The sequence below is a fragment of the Topomyia yanbarensis genome, chromosome 3 (assembly GCF_030247195.1).
Source record: "Topomyia yanbarensis strain Yona2022 chromosome 3, ASM3024719v1, whole genome shotgun sequence".
Lineage (NCBI taxonomy): Eukaryota > Metazoa > Arthropoda > Insecta > Diptera > Culicidae > Topomyia > Topomyia yanbarensis.
Window position 1 is genome coordinate 192,079,765 of NC_080672.1, and position 12,133 is coordinate 192,091,897.

At 37.7% G+C, this 12,133-nt stretch overlaps 1 pseudogene; it reads left to right on the top strand.

Moving 5' to 3' along the window:
* The first annotated feature begins 2,744 nt into the window (after positions 1-2,744).
* LOC131687510 (sterol regulatory element-binding protein cleavage-activating protein-like) lies at positions 2,745-4,826 on the top strand (annotated as a pseudogene).
* The last annotated feature ends 7,307 nt before the right edge of the window (positions 4,827-12,133 follow it).

Here is a 12,133-nt window from a genome sequence, read left to right on the forward strand (position 1 = left end):
TTCAATAAAGGGGCCTGATGTGGATGATATAATTCGATTAGACTCTGCACTGCCACTAGGCTCGTCACTTCTCACCTTAGCAGGTGGTAGTACCGATGTCTTGGTCAGGCGGGAGGAGTCTTACAGAGAATTATCAGAAATGGAAGCTATTGGGTTCAATTCCCGATTCTATCAAGTATCTTCCCGGAATGGAAATTTTCTTGATGGACCCTGGTTGTTGATGGAATATTCGAAATATATCTGGTTACGTTCTTTTGAAGGAAAGGCTATGTCTGTAAATTGAACCAGTCCGTTTTTTTTGTAAACTGGTCTTGTCATAATTTAAAATATTAATTATCTTCTAGATAAATCGTTCAGCTCACACCTTTGTGGGGGTATGAGGTGGGACCATCATCATCATCATCATCATCCCGTTTGAAAATATTATGAACGCTCTTGACTGGCAAAACGACCAATCAGACCAATGGTTCAATATTGAGGTTAGGACTGGATCATATTGGCTACGCGATTGTCTTCTCTTCTCTTAGGTCATATCGACCCTCAGTCAAGAATTCACAATACTAGCTCCATTTAAAAAATGAATTTTAAGTTTATTTGTGTCTTTCTTAACAATACACGTAGTTATATCGTAATTCAGGGTATTTATTCAATTTGCACTAAATGTTCATGTATATGAAATGTTGCCAAAATAAATTCAGCAGCACTGTTTTTCATCCCGTTTGAAGATATTATGAACGCTCTTGACTGGCAAAACGACCAATCAGAAGCTGGTTCAATATTGAGGTTAGGACTGGATCATATTGGCTACGCGATTGTCTTCTCTTCTCTTAGGTCACGACAAAAACCGGCCCATACGACGTTTGCTTTATGTTTACATTGCGCGTATGAAAAGATTGAGAGTAAAGACGCTGAATCCCTCTGGAGAGGGATTGAGTGTCGTTAATAGAGAGGAAACAAGATTTCTGACGTTTCGACTTTTCCTGTTTTCCTTTTAAAATCGATGAAACATCTAATGCGCGCTCTATTGGGAAGTAGATGAACTGTGAACTAAGGCTGCTAAGGGGGTTAACTCAGCTTGAAATGTAATTGTTTCCTAATTACAGATTAAATGTATTTTTTGAACAGTCGCATGTGCTTTCGTGTCTCCTGAGACCTATGCAGGGAAAAGGACGTATCGTGCGTTGGTAAAATGTCGTATTGACAGAAAAAGGTCGTATTGCCAAGTTTTGCTTAATAGTAACAAAAATCGTTACAATTTCTTATTAACCGTATTACACCATTAAAGCAAGGGAAAAACCAAAACCGTAGACGATTTTTTAATATTTAAAACGGTTTAGTTCCTAAATAGGAATTAAAAGTATTTTCGCCATACTTCAAACTAGATTTTCTCTGTTCGAGCAAAATGTCAATAGGTCGTTTTGATAACCCATCCTAGAGTTTAACTTCAGCAGGCACAATCATCAGAATGAGATGCAGGAAATTATTAACACATTATGGTTTCATTTTAGGGACCATTCATAAATTACGTAACGCGTTTAGTGGGGAGGGGGTACGAGAAGTTGTGACATATGGGAGAGGGGGAGTAACATGTTTTCACTAAACAAAAAAAAAAAAATTTTCGAGGAATTTGTTACGTAATAGAAAAAATAAAGAAATTTGTGACAATTTGTTATATGGGGGAGGGGGAGTCAATTTTGGGCAATTTTCACATTACGTCATTTATGAATGGTCCCTTACCGTCCAGTATGAGAAACATTTCACAAATGATAATCGTGTATGCCCAAAAGGTATTTGTGCGGATCTGCGAATTCGGTTTTTGTTGAATAATTCGACCAAGGGCTATGATGTAGCAGCGGTGGAGAGTAAGTCCAATCATACGGCTTTATCACACCCCGGGAGCAGATGAGCGCTGGCGAATGTTCTCGGCCACCTGGAGGAGGAAGTTCAGCGCGGAAGAAATGTTACCAGACTTCGCCGATCTGGTATCTGGACTTTTTTGATAATCTCATAGAGATTGGGTGTGCAGATGGGCGGTTGGAGTTCTGGGAGGGAACGACTGGTAACTTTAAGGTAAATTGTTTGGAGTCATTTGTTTTTTATTACAACTATTGACGGACGTTTCATCGCAGGATATATATGAAGCCAAAAATACCCACAACAATGGGGTAACTAACATAAAGCTCGCCGGTGACAAAGTGATAGGCGCACGGTTGAGTGGACGAATCGATTTTCTGAGACTGGAAACGTACATGCACGGTTGTCAGATCGATTGGGGATTTACGTCTGCATATGGGCGAAGTAAGTTCTATGTTTCAAGCAATTTTTTAAGCTCAGCTAGGGCGCAAAACAGATAGATTTTACTTGTTCTTTTAAAATACTGTATATTCTAAGTCATTTAATTTTCAGTCTGTAATGACTATGTCATCTTAATTTTTATTCTTTTTTAGCCCACGTACGCACCGGTTCGGCAGGAAGCATTAGTTTATTTCAGCAATCCGCCGGCTCAAATCCGTCCACAGCGTTGCCAGCTCAACATCACGTATCCGAGGAGGAGCTTCGATGTATCCTGGAGTTTCACCAGCAGGGTCACCGGTGACATGTTTGGAAGTGGCGGGCGGTAAAGTCATGGCAGCCAGGGCCATACTGTTAAAGTGTTCCGGCTCGATAGTCACCTATTGCAGTTCACCCTAAACGGCCATTGCGGTCCTATCACATGTATTTTCATAGACCAGTGGCAGGCCGAGATGGGCGTATCTGGTTGCCAGGATGGTGTGCCATGTGTGTGGGACTTGATACGGGGTATGTCAGCCAAATTTTCGGTATGGCCTAAATCTACATAATTAAATTGACCTATAAATAGTGCCTGTATGTACAAAATTGAAGCCCATGACGACTCAATCGTCGCACTTGCCTGTTCCCCGAGTTACGCAATATCGCTCGGACGGAACGAACGAATACGGGTCTGGGATAGATTTCAGGGTCAGCCGCTCAACAGCATGACCGTCAGTCATGCATATTCATCGCTTGTGATGCTGACGCCGTCCCTTCTCGTGACTGGAAAGCCAGCCCGAATAGAAATGCACAACAGTATTACAGCATTTTTTTTTATTGTTACATTACAACGAAAAACAATGTTATTCTGGAAAATTTACAATGGAAATATAATCACATTTGTTGTTTCTACATCCAATTTCACTGTAAACCCGATTTTACATGGAAAAAGGGGTGTCGTTAAGGGAAAGTTGTTGTTAACAAACAAAACTGTTGTAAATTCAACGTTTCTACGATCAATTTCGATATTACTTACTGTTCGGGAGGTTAGTCAAAGATAACTCGTAGAAAAATATTCAATCTTAGCCCACGTACGCACCGGTTCGGCAGGAAGCATTAGTTTATTTCAGCAATCCGCCGGCTCAAATCCGTCCACAGCGTTGCCAGCTCAACATCACGCATCCGAGGAGGAGCTTCGATGTATCCTGGAGTTTCACCAGCAGGGTCACCGGTGACATGTTTGGAAGTGGCGGGCGGTAAAGTCATGACTGGCAGCCAGGGCCATACTGTTAAAGTGTTCCGGCTCGATAGTCACCTATTGCAGTTCACCCTAAACGGCCATTGCGGTCCTATCACATGTATTTTCATAGACCAGTGGCAGGTCGAGATGGGCGTATCTGGTTGCCAGGATGGTGTGCTATGTGTGTGGGACTTGATACGGGGTATGTCAGCCAAATTTTCGGTATGGCCTAAATCTACATAATTAAATTGACCTATAAATAGTGCCTGTATGTACAAAATTGAAGCCCATGACGACTCTCGCACTTGCCTGTTCCCCGAGTTACGCAATATCGCACGGACTGAACGAACGAATACGGGTCTGGGATAGATTTCAGGGTCAGGGTCATGCATATTCATCGCTTGTGATGCTGACGCCGTCCCTTCTCGTGACTGGAAAGCCAGCCCGAATAGAAATGCACAACAGTATTACAGCATTTTTTTATTGTTACATTACAGCGAAAAACAATGTTATGTTGGAAAATTTACAATGGAAATAAAATCACATTTGTTGTTTCTACATAAAATTTCATTGTAAACCCGATTTTTACATGGAAACAGGGGGTCGTTAGGGGAAAGTTGTTGTTAACAAACAAAACTGTTGTAAATTCAACGTTTCTACGATCAATTTCGATATTACTTTCTGTTCGGGAGGTTAGTCAAAGATAACTTTCGTAGAAAAATATTCAATCTAATCTCATCACATTTAGGTTCACTACTCGTATGGGACGACAATACTGGAGATGTAGCTCGGGAAGTCAGGCTTGACTGTTCCAATTCACAGCTAAGTCCGAAGATTATGCTACCTGCCAGTGGTTCGGTAATTTCCCAAGTAACCAATAAGCATACTGAATGCGTCTTAACGGCTACTTGATAAGCACTTAAGTCGTTTTAAATGCTATTTAAAAGTTGCTTTTGGCAAAATATACGGCTACATTACTGCTGTGCTATGAAAATGCTTTTTTACTACTGTTGTGCACTCATAATGCTGCTTACTGGCAAGAAGTTTTTAAACAGTTTTTCAAATGCTGATTAACAACAGTTATGCATAACGAATGCCAGCATACTGCAAGAAGCATCCGGAATGCAGATTTTACGCTACTTTACTGCATACACTAATGCTTGTTGGTTACCTGGGTTGTGACTACGGAAAGCAAATGAGAATCGTTCGTTTACCACTTGTGGCGGCGGAAAAGTGGTTCGGTCCGGGGAATCGTAATCGGCCAGCTAACAAAAACAAATGTACAGCTGCAGCCTCTGAACGAAACCATTGCTAGCACGAGTCTTTGATTTGGAAGGATAGTTGCTGAGGACCATTATCACAATTGTATAAAAGTTCTAAGTTCTAACCTCAAAAACAGACAACAATAAAATGTATTTCTTTCAGAGTTGATAATATCCATTACAAATGCGCTGATGGGTTAGGCTTTGGATTCGGCTATATTCCATCGTCATTGAAGCTAGATCATAGAATCATGTTAATTTGACAGACTGCAATTGTTATTAGTAGCACAAACAGCCAGCAGCCCAGCTAGTATTGTTCTTTCTGCTTGCAGCCAACCTGGTTATATTGATGTCAATGCTAAATTCGCTGTTACAGCTGTATGGTCGCTATACTGTCCCATGTGTTATGGAATTCGCTATTATAGGGTGACCATACGTCCTGGTTTCCCAGGACATGTCCTGGTTTTGCATTGACTGTCCTGGTGTCCTCATCCCCAATCGGAATGCTACAAACAAAACTTAATATAGTCGAATCTCCCAATTGTACCTTCCGATGGTTTTTTTTAATCTCTCAAGAGTGCCTCGTTAATATCGATGAAACATTTGTGTTTGCGCCAGCTTTAGGGTTGCATAAGTTCGAGGAAGTTAGACTTCACTGTAGTACAGGACAGTTAGGTATCGCATAATGAACCAACTACTATAGGCGTTACGGAAGAGTTTGTTTCATCGCAGGATATATATGAAGCCAAAAATACCCACAACAATGGGGTAACTAACATAAAGCTCGCCGGTGACAAAGTGATAGGCGCACGGTTGAGTGGACGAATCGATTTTCTGAGACTGGAAACGTACATGCACGGTAGTCAGATCGATTGGGGATTTACGTCTGCATATGGGCGAAGTAAGTTCTATGTTTCAAGCAATTTTTTAAGCTCAGCTAGGGCGCAAAACAGATAGATTTTACTTGTTCTTTTAAAATACTGTATATTCTAAGTCATTTAATTTTCAGTCTGTAATGACTATGTCATCTTAATTTTTATTCTTTTTTAGCCCACGTACGCACCGGTTCGGCAGGAAGCATTAGTTTATTTCAGCAATCCGCCGGCTCAAATCCGTCCACAGCGTTGCCAGCTCAACATCACGTATCCGAGGAGGAGCTTCGATGTATCCTGGAGTTTCACCAGCAGGGTCACCGGTGACATGTTTGGAAGTGGCGGGCGGTAAAGTCATGGCAGCCAGGGCCATACTGTTAAAGTGTTCCGGCTCGATAGTCACCTATTGCAGTTCACCCTAAACGGCCATTGCGGTCCTATCACATGTATTTTCATAGACCAGTGGCAGGCCGAGATGGGCGTATCTGGTTGCCAGGATGGTGTGCCATGTGTGTGGGACTTGATACGGGGTATTTCAGCCAAATTTTCGGTATGGCCTAAATCTACATAATTAAATTGACCTATAAATAGTGCCTGTATGTACAAAATTGAAGCCCATGACGACTCAATCGTCGCACTTGCCTGTTCCCCGAGTTACGCAATATCGCTCGGACGAAACGAACGAATACGGGTCTGAGATAGATTTCAGAGTTTGTTGCGTTCAACACTCATACTGCAGTCAGTTTTTCTAGAAGATTCTCACTTCCTGAACAGAACAGTTGTGTTCATCTAATAATTGTAGCAACCTATATATAGTACAAATTGCAATCAGAACAGTCAGTCATTATTCATAGTTAATCAGTATCAATAGTTACTCCTAATAACTTGTAACAAACCTTATCATACTACAAGGTCACAATATAGAAGAAAATGAATTACATACAGAATAGTGCCACGTTATATACTGAACAGTTTGGGTTTATAATAAGTGCCTAGTTCTACTGAATAAACCCACGGAATTTATCTAAGTGACCGCGAGTTCTTACTGCACCGTGAACCAAACAGTTTTCCCTCGTCATAAAATCCGACAGCTCTACAGACGTTGATGTGCGGAAACAAATTGGATTCAATGACGATTTAAGTGCTTCTTCTCGGCTAAAATCGTCATTCAATCCGGGACCCGAAGAATTCCCTTTTGTACCTCTAAAAAGACAAATCGGCATTTTCGTGCTTCTGCTTCTACTTGAGTTCTCTTGCTAGTGGCTTTTTTCGCCTTACTGGAAATCCATTCCATAAAAAGAAAAATAGCACCTAATCAGTCGCTCTGCTTGTCAACAGTGCAGTGAATCAAACGAAAGTTTCTACCTAAAGTCTGCTGTCTATATGTAACGTGCCAGTACTATAAACAAGCAAAGCAATCGGATAATAAATTTCGTCCCAAGCCAGTGTGAACAATAAAGAACCGTTACTTTCATCGATGCGAAATCGATCATTCATTTCAAGATGTTTGAAACTCAACAGCAAATTTGCAAATGCAGTATAGACTGACGGAAGTCGTCGTTATACAAGCTAACCACACTCGTTACTGATAACGTTTAAAACTTTGGCTATAACGGAAAGCTACGCTATGGACGACAACATGCAATACGTCATTGAGCATGAAAATGTTAGGACCAAGATACCCGTTTATATTGACAATGATAAGATTGATATGCGTCTGCACGATCTACACCTGGGTACTATTAATAAATTTATTACAACCATCATGGAGAATATTCAGGTATTTCCAACGGTTTTTGTTTCGTGAGTATGCGAGTGACCTATTCCTTTATATCTGAACTTTCAATTCAAAGCAAAACGCGTGGCCAAATCTCAAATCACGCTGTGCACGTATGAAGGACAGACCCCTGTGTGCCCTACGTTGTTACACCAGAAGACACACTACGAGAAACCTTATACACAAACCTCTAACGAAGCAATATCAACTGCATACCCATCACACAGCCCTTCATCAACATCAAGTAAATCACAAACCACCAGAGTTGCAGCTCAGGCACCAACGAATAGTGAAACAATAGAACGTACGCACAGCGTGAACAATCATTGTGATATGCCTACTACTTCCCAAACAACTGCCACCACCACCGATAATAAAGTAAATAACAAAGAACACGAATACGCGATCGTGACCCGTAGACCCCACCAGCAACTGAAACCAGACAATCGTGAAAGCCCATACAACATTAACAGCGAGAATAGCATGAAAACGATAAACCTAGAGAAAGCGGACTAAGTGATCCACAAGCAACAAGAGGCAATAAAATAAATAGATTTTCAACAAGAAATAAGATCTTTACGCAAAGTAACAAATCGCGTATACAAGATCCGATGGATATACAATAAAATTCGATTTATATTTATTTACACATTGATAATATTAAAAGTTCCACGGCTCAGGTATTACATTGAGGAGTGTCGAATAAAATGCGTGTGAAATATCTAATGGACGATTAACATGCCTTCACGCCAGGACGCTGAACAGCGACTAACCGCCGAGTCTAGCTTCCTACCCCAGTCAAAAAAATTCATCACGACGGGCATGAATTGAATTTTGATTTCTTTCAAGTTCACGCAGGGATGTCAATTTTTTCAAGCTGGGGCTCAAACTGGTATTATTTACACCAAGCTATCCGCCAGTTTTCATATTACAATCGATCAAACGAAGAAATTTTTGGTAACAACGGTCGGTTTTGCAGCTCTCAAATCGAGAGATAATGGTTGTCAATGGAGATTGCCAGGCATAACGCAGGGAAGCAACTAGGGATCACTGATGTTTCTGATTTACGTCCATGTCGTGTTTTTAGTACTGAAAACTCCTCGCTGGTACTGCACAGACCATCTCAGCATTAAACGTTTGCTTATGGTGGCTTAGCAAGAACTGCCACTGTGGAATTCCGATGAAAGACTTTCTGGCAGAGCTCTTCCTCCCAGACTCCCATAACTTTTGTACTGTCCAAGCTCTGCCTGCCAGACCCCAGAACTTTTCAACTGCCGAAAACGTTCGGAAAAGGCAATGTCGATTGAGAGGTATCGGGGGGAAGCAGTACCCTTTCGACTGTCCTGGTTTTTTACTCGTCTGATATGGTCACCCTACGCTATTAACATGGGACAGTTATGCTTAGAGCACCAGATTCTAAAAGCGACCAATTTTGGCCAATCACTGGAGACAAAATAACGCGTAACAATTAATAATAAATTAAATTGTTGCTGAGTAATTTTTGTTGTACATGAATAAAACATACCGATTTCCTCATTACCTATGCTTCCGTGATCCCCATAACAGTCCCATTTGCTACGGGTTTCCTATGCAGATGGGACAATTATGCGTATCACGGCAGTATGGCTAAATGAAAAAAAAAATGGTAGAAAGGTTATGAGCTTATGTTGTCGCATTTTATAATTATTTATAGTACGTAACAATTAATAATAAATTAAATCATTGCTGAGTACTTTTTGTTGTACATGAACAAAACATACCGATTTCCTCGTTACCTATGGCTAAATAACCATTAGAAAGGTTATGAGTTTAAGTTGTCGCATTTTATAATCATTTATACTACTTTCAAGCGATCGATTTTAAAGATACGACTTGCACTTTAACCACCCCTTCACCGCGCCATCAAAATAAAAACCTGTTTTAATCCACCTAGCGGTGCAATTGTGCCTTACTCAATCATGAACACGAGAATGTTTGCGTTGTTTATATTCATTAAAAGCTTTCAAATGCATATACAGGGTGCTTGGTTCATGGTTAAGAACCTCTCGGAGGGTGATAGACTGTCATATTTGGAGAAAAAAATTGTTCTACACATACCATCAAATCTCAACCGATACAGAGTTATTGAACTTTTTGTGTAAAAAACTTATTTATCTTAAAATACCTCTAACTTTAAAAGTATACTTTGTATTTTAAATCTTTTAATTCCATTCGAAAGGTGAGAAAATTTCCTATTCAATGGTGTTCTCATATCTTTTAGTTAATTAGTTTTAATTACCTTTTAGCTGTAAAGTAGTTAAAAGTTAGTGTTTTTGAGGAGGTTTTTGCTAATTTTCTCGAAATAATGAAGTATGATTATAGCAATATCCATTATCCAAAAGTTGGGTTTGGGACGATTCATAATTTGTTCTTGGACGACATATTCCTATCTCTTCCCATTTCTTTGTAATTTCATTACTATACTTTTCCTGTAACCGACTTGCAAGTGCTTAAAAGGCTCTAATCTGAAATATCTGAAATATGCTTTATATCGTTATTTACAAGATTTTATTGGAAAACTGAGAAAATGTCCTATCAGTGTATGTACAAATATCTTTTAGTTAAGTGTACTAAATGATTTTTACTAACGAAATAACTCAAAATTTGTGTTTTTTGGAAAGTTTTTTTTTAATTATTCCAATTATTAATCAACAAAATTTATCGTTACGATTGTTCATTTGATGCCCCTTAATGTTCTCTATAACTCTTTATTTGACACTTTGTCAATATCTATTTTCATTTTGCTGCTATATAATAGTTAACACAGCATGACCTCGCCACAAATGTAGTAGTGGGTTCGAAATCGTTATTTTTGTATATGAAACGATGTGATAAAAACGATTTTGCGTCGAAACCAAAAGAGATAATTGAATGGAGTCAAAGAAAGAACTGTAGAACTTTCTGAGATGCATTATTTCCATAATAATAATGGTGATGTTTATTATTTACTATTTTAAGAAAATTAACGAAAATGCTAATAATAGCACTAACTTTAAACTAATTTACTTCTAAAAGAATACTAAATTCACTCAACTGAAAGGTATTAATACATTTTTCTCTGTAAAATTTTCCTGGCTTTCGAATAAAAAAAAAGTACAATAAGTGCCATACTTTTTCAATTAGAGCTGGTATTAGTGAAAATGAGATAAAAATATCCAAGTTGAATAACCCAAACTCATGAAAATAAGAAAAGGCAAGTATCATGTCAAAGAACGAATTATGCTGCTCTTCAAGACTAACAATCTGGATTATTAAAATGATGAGGTTAACTATTAGGATTTTCAAGAAATGAACGAATAATCGATCGAAATTGTTTAATTTTCACTAAATTACTTTGAAAAGGCTACTTAAACTCATTAGCTGAAACATGTGAGAGCATCACTCAATGCGAAATTTTCTCACCTTCCCAGTGGAGCTAAAATATTTGAAATACAAAGTATACTTTTTGAGTTAGAGGTATTTTAAGACAAATAAGTTTTTTACACATAAAGTTCAATAACTCTGTAACGGTTGAGATTTGATGGTATGTGTAGAACAATTTTTTTCTCCAAATATGACAGTCTATCACCCCCCGAGAGGTTCTTAACCATGAACCAAACACCCTGTATTACATTTTATTATTATACATGACATGGCATCTATATACAAGAAAGAAACCATTATTTGAGTTCTAAAATTTTGTACAAGAAAAAACAGCCACGGTAATATTAAATTGAAAAACCAACCTAATCCACCTAGCAGTGAGATGAGACATTTATTACACATGCAGAACTCTTTTATTAGTTTGCAGTTTCTGGTCCTGCACAAATAAAACCTCAAATAAACTGAATTGAATATAGAAAATCAATAAAACGAACCAAATAAAAAAATAAAGCAAAAAATGGAAAATAAAATGTTTTCAAATTCATAAAAGGAGTACAATGATTTGCATAAATCAAATTAATAAAATACATAAATCAAATTGGATTAGCTCATTAAATGAAAAATTAGTCATTATTTAAAAATAGTTATAAAATTAATTAAATAAATTAAATTGACTCAAACTAACAAATTGAATAAAATAAATAAGTGGAATGACTGATTATGAAATATTAAAATTAAAGAAATGAACAAAATGAATCAAACGAATCAATTAAATCAAATGAATCCTATGGAACAAATCAAATGGATAGAACGAATTTAATGAATCCAGTGAAAACAATGAATCAAATGAATGAAATGTATAAAATGAATAAAATAATTGGAATGAGTGAAATGAATAAAACCACTAAAAGAGTAAATGACTTGAATAAAATGAAAAAAAACAAGCGAATCAAATAACCGAAACGAATAGAATTGATTAAATGAATAAAAAGAAGAAGAAAATGAATTGATTAAAATGAAAAATAAGGTGATGTCAAAAATTTATAAATTGAAAAAAATAAATAATTTGGATGAAATGAATAAATCTGAAAAATGGTCAAAGTATTAAAATGGAGAAACTAAAAACATGAATGAACTGAAAAAAGCAAAGAGAATGCATAGAAGGAAAACAATGAATAAAATAAGTTAAATGAATGATATGAATAAAATGCACAAAAAAATATCTGATCAGAGTGAATCCAAAGAATGTAATGAATAAAATAGATTAAATGAACCCAAATAAACAAAATGAATAAAAAGAATGCTGAAT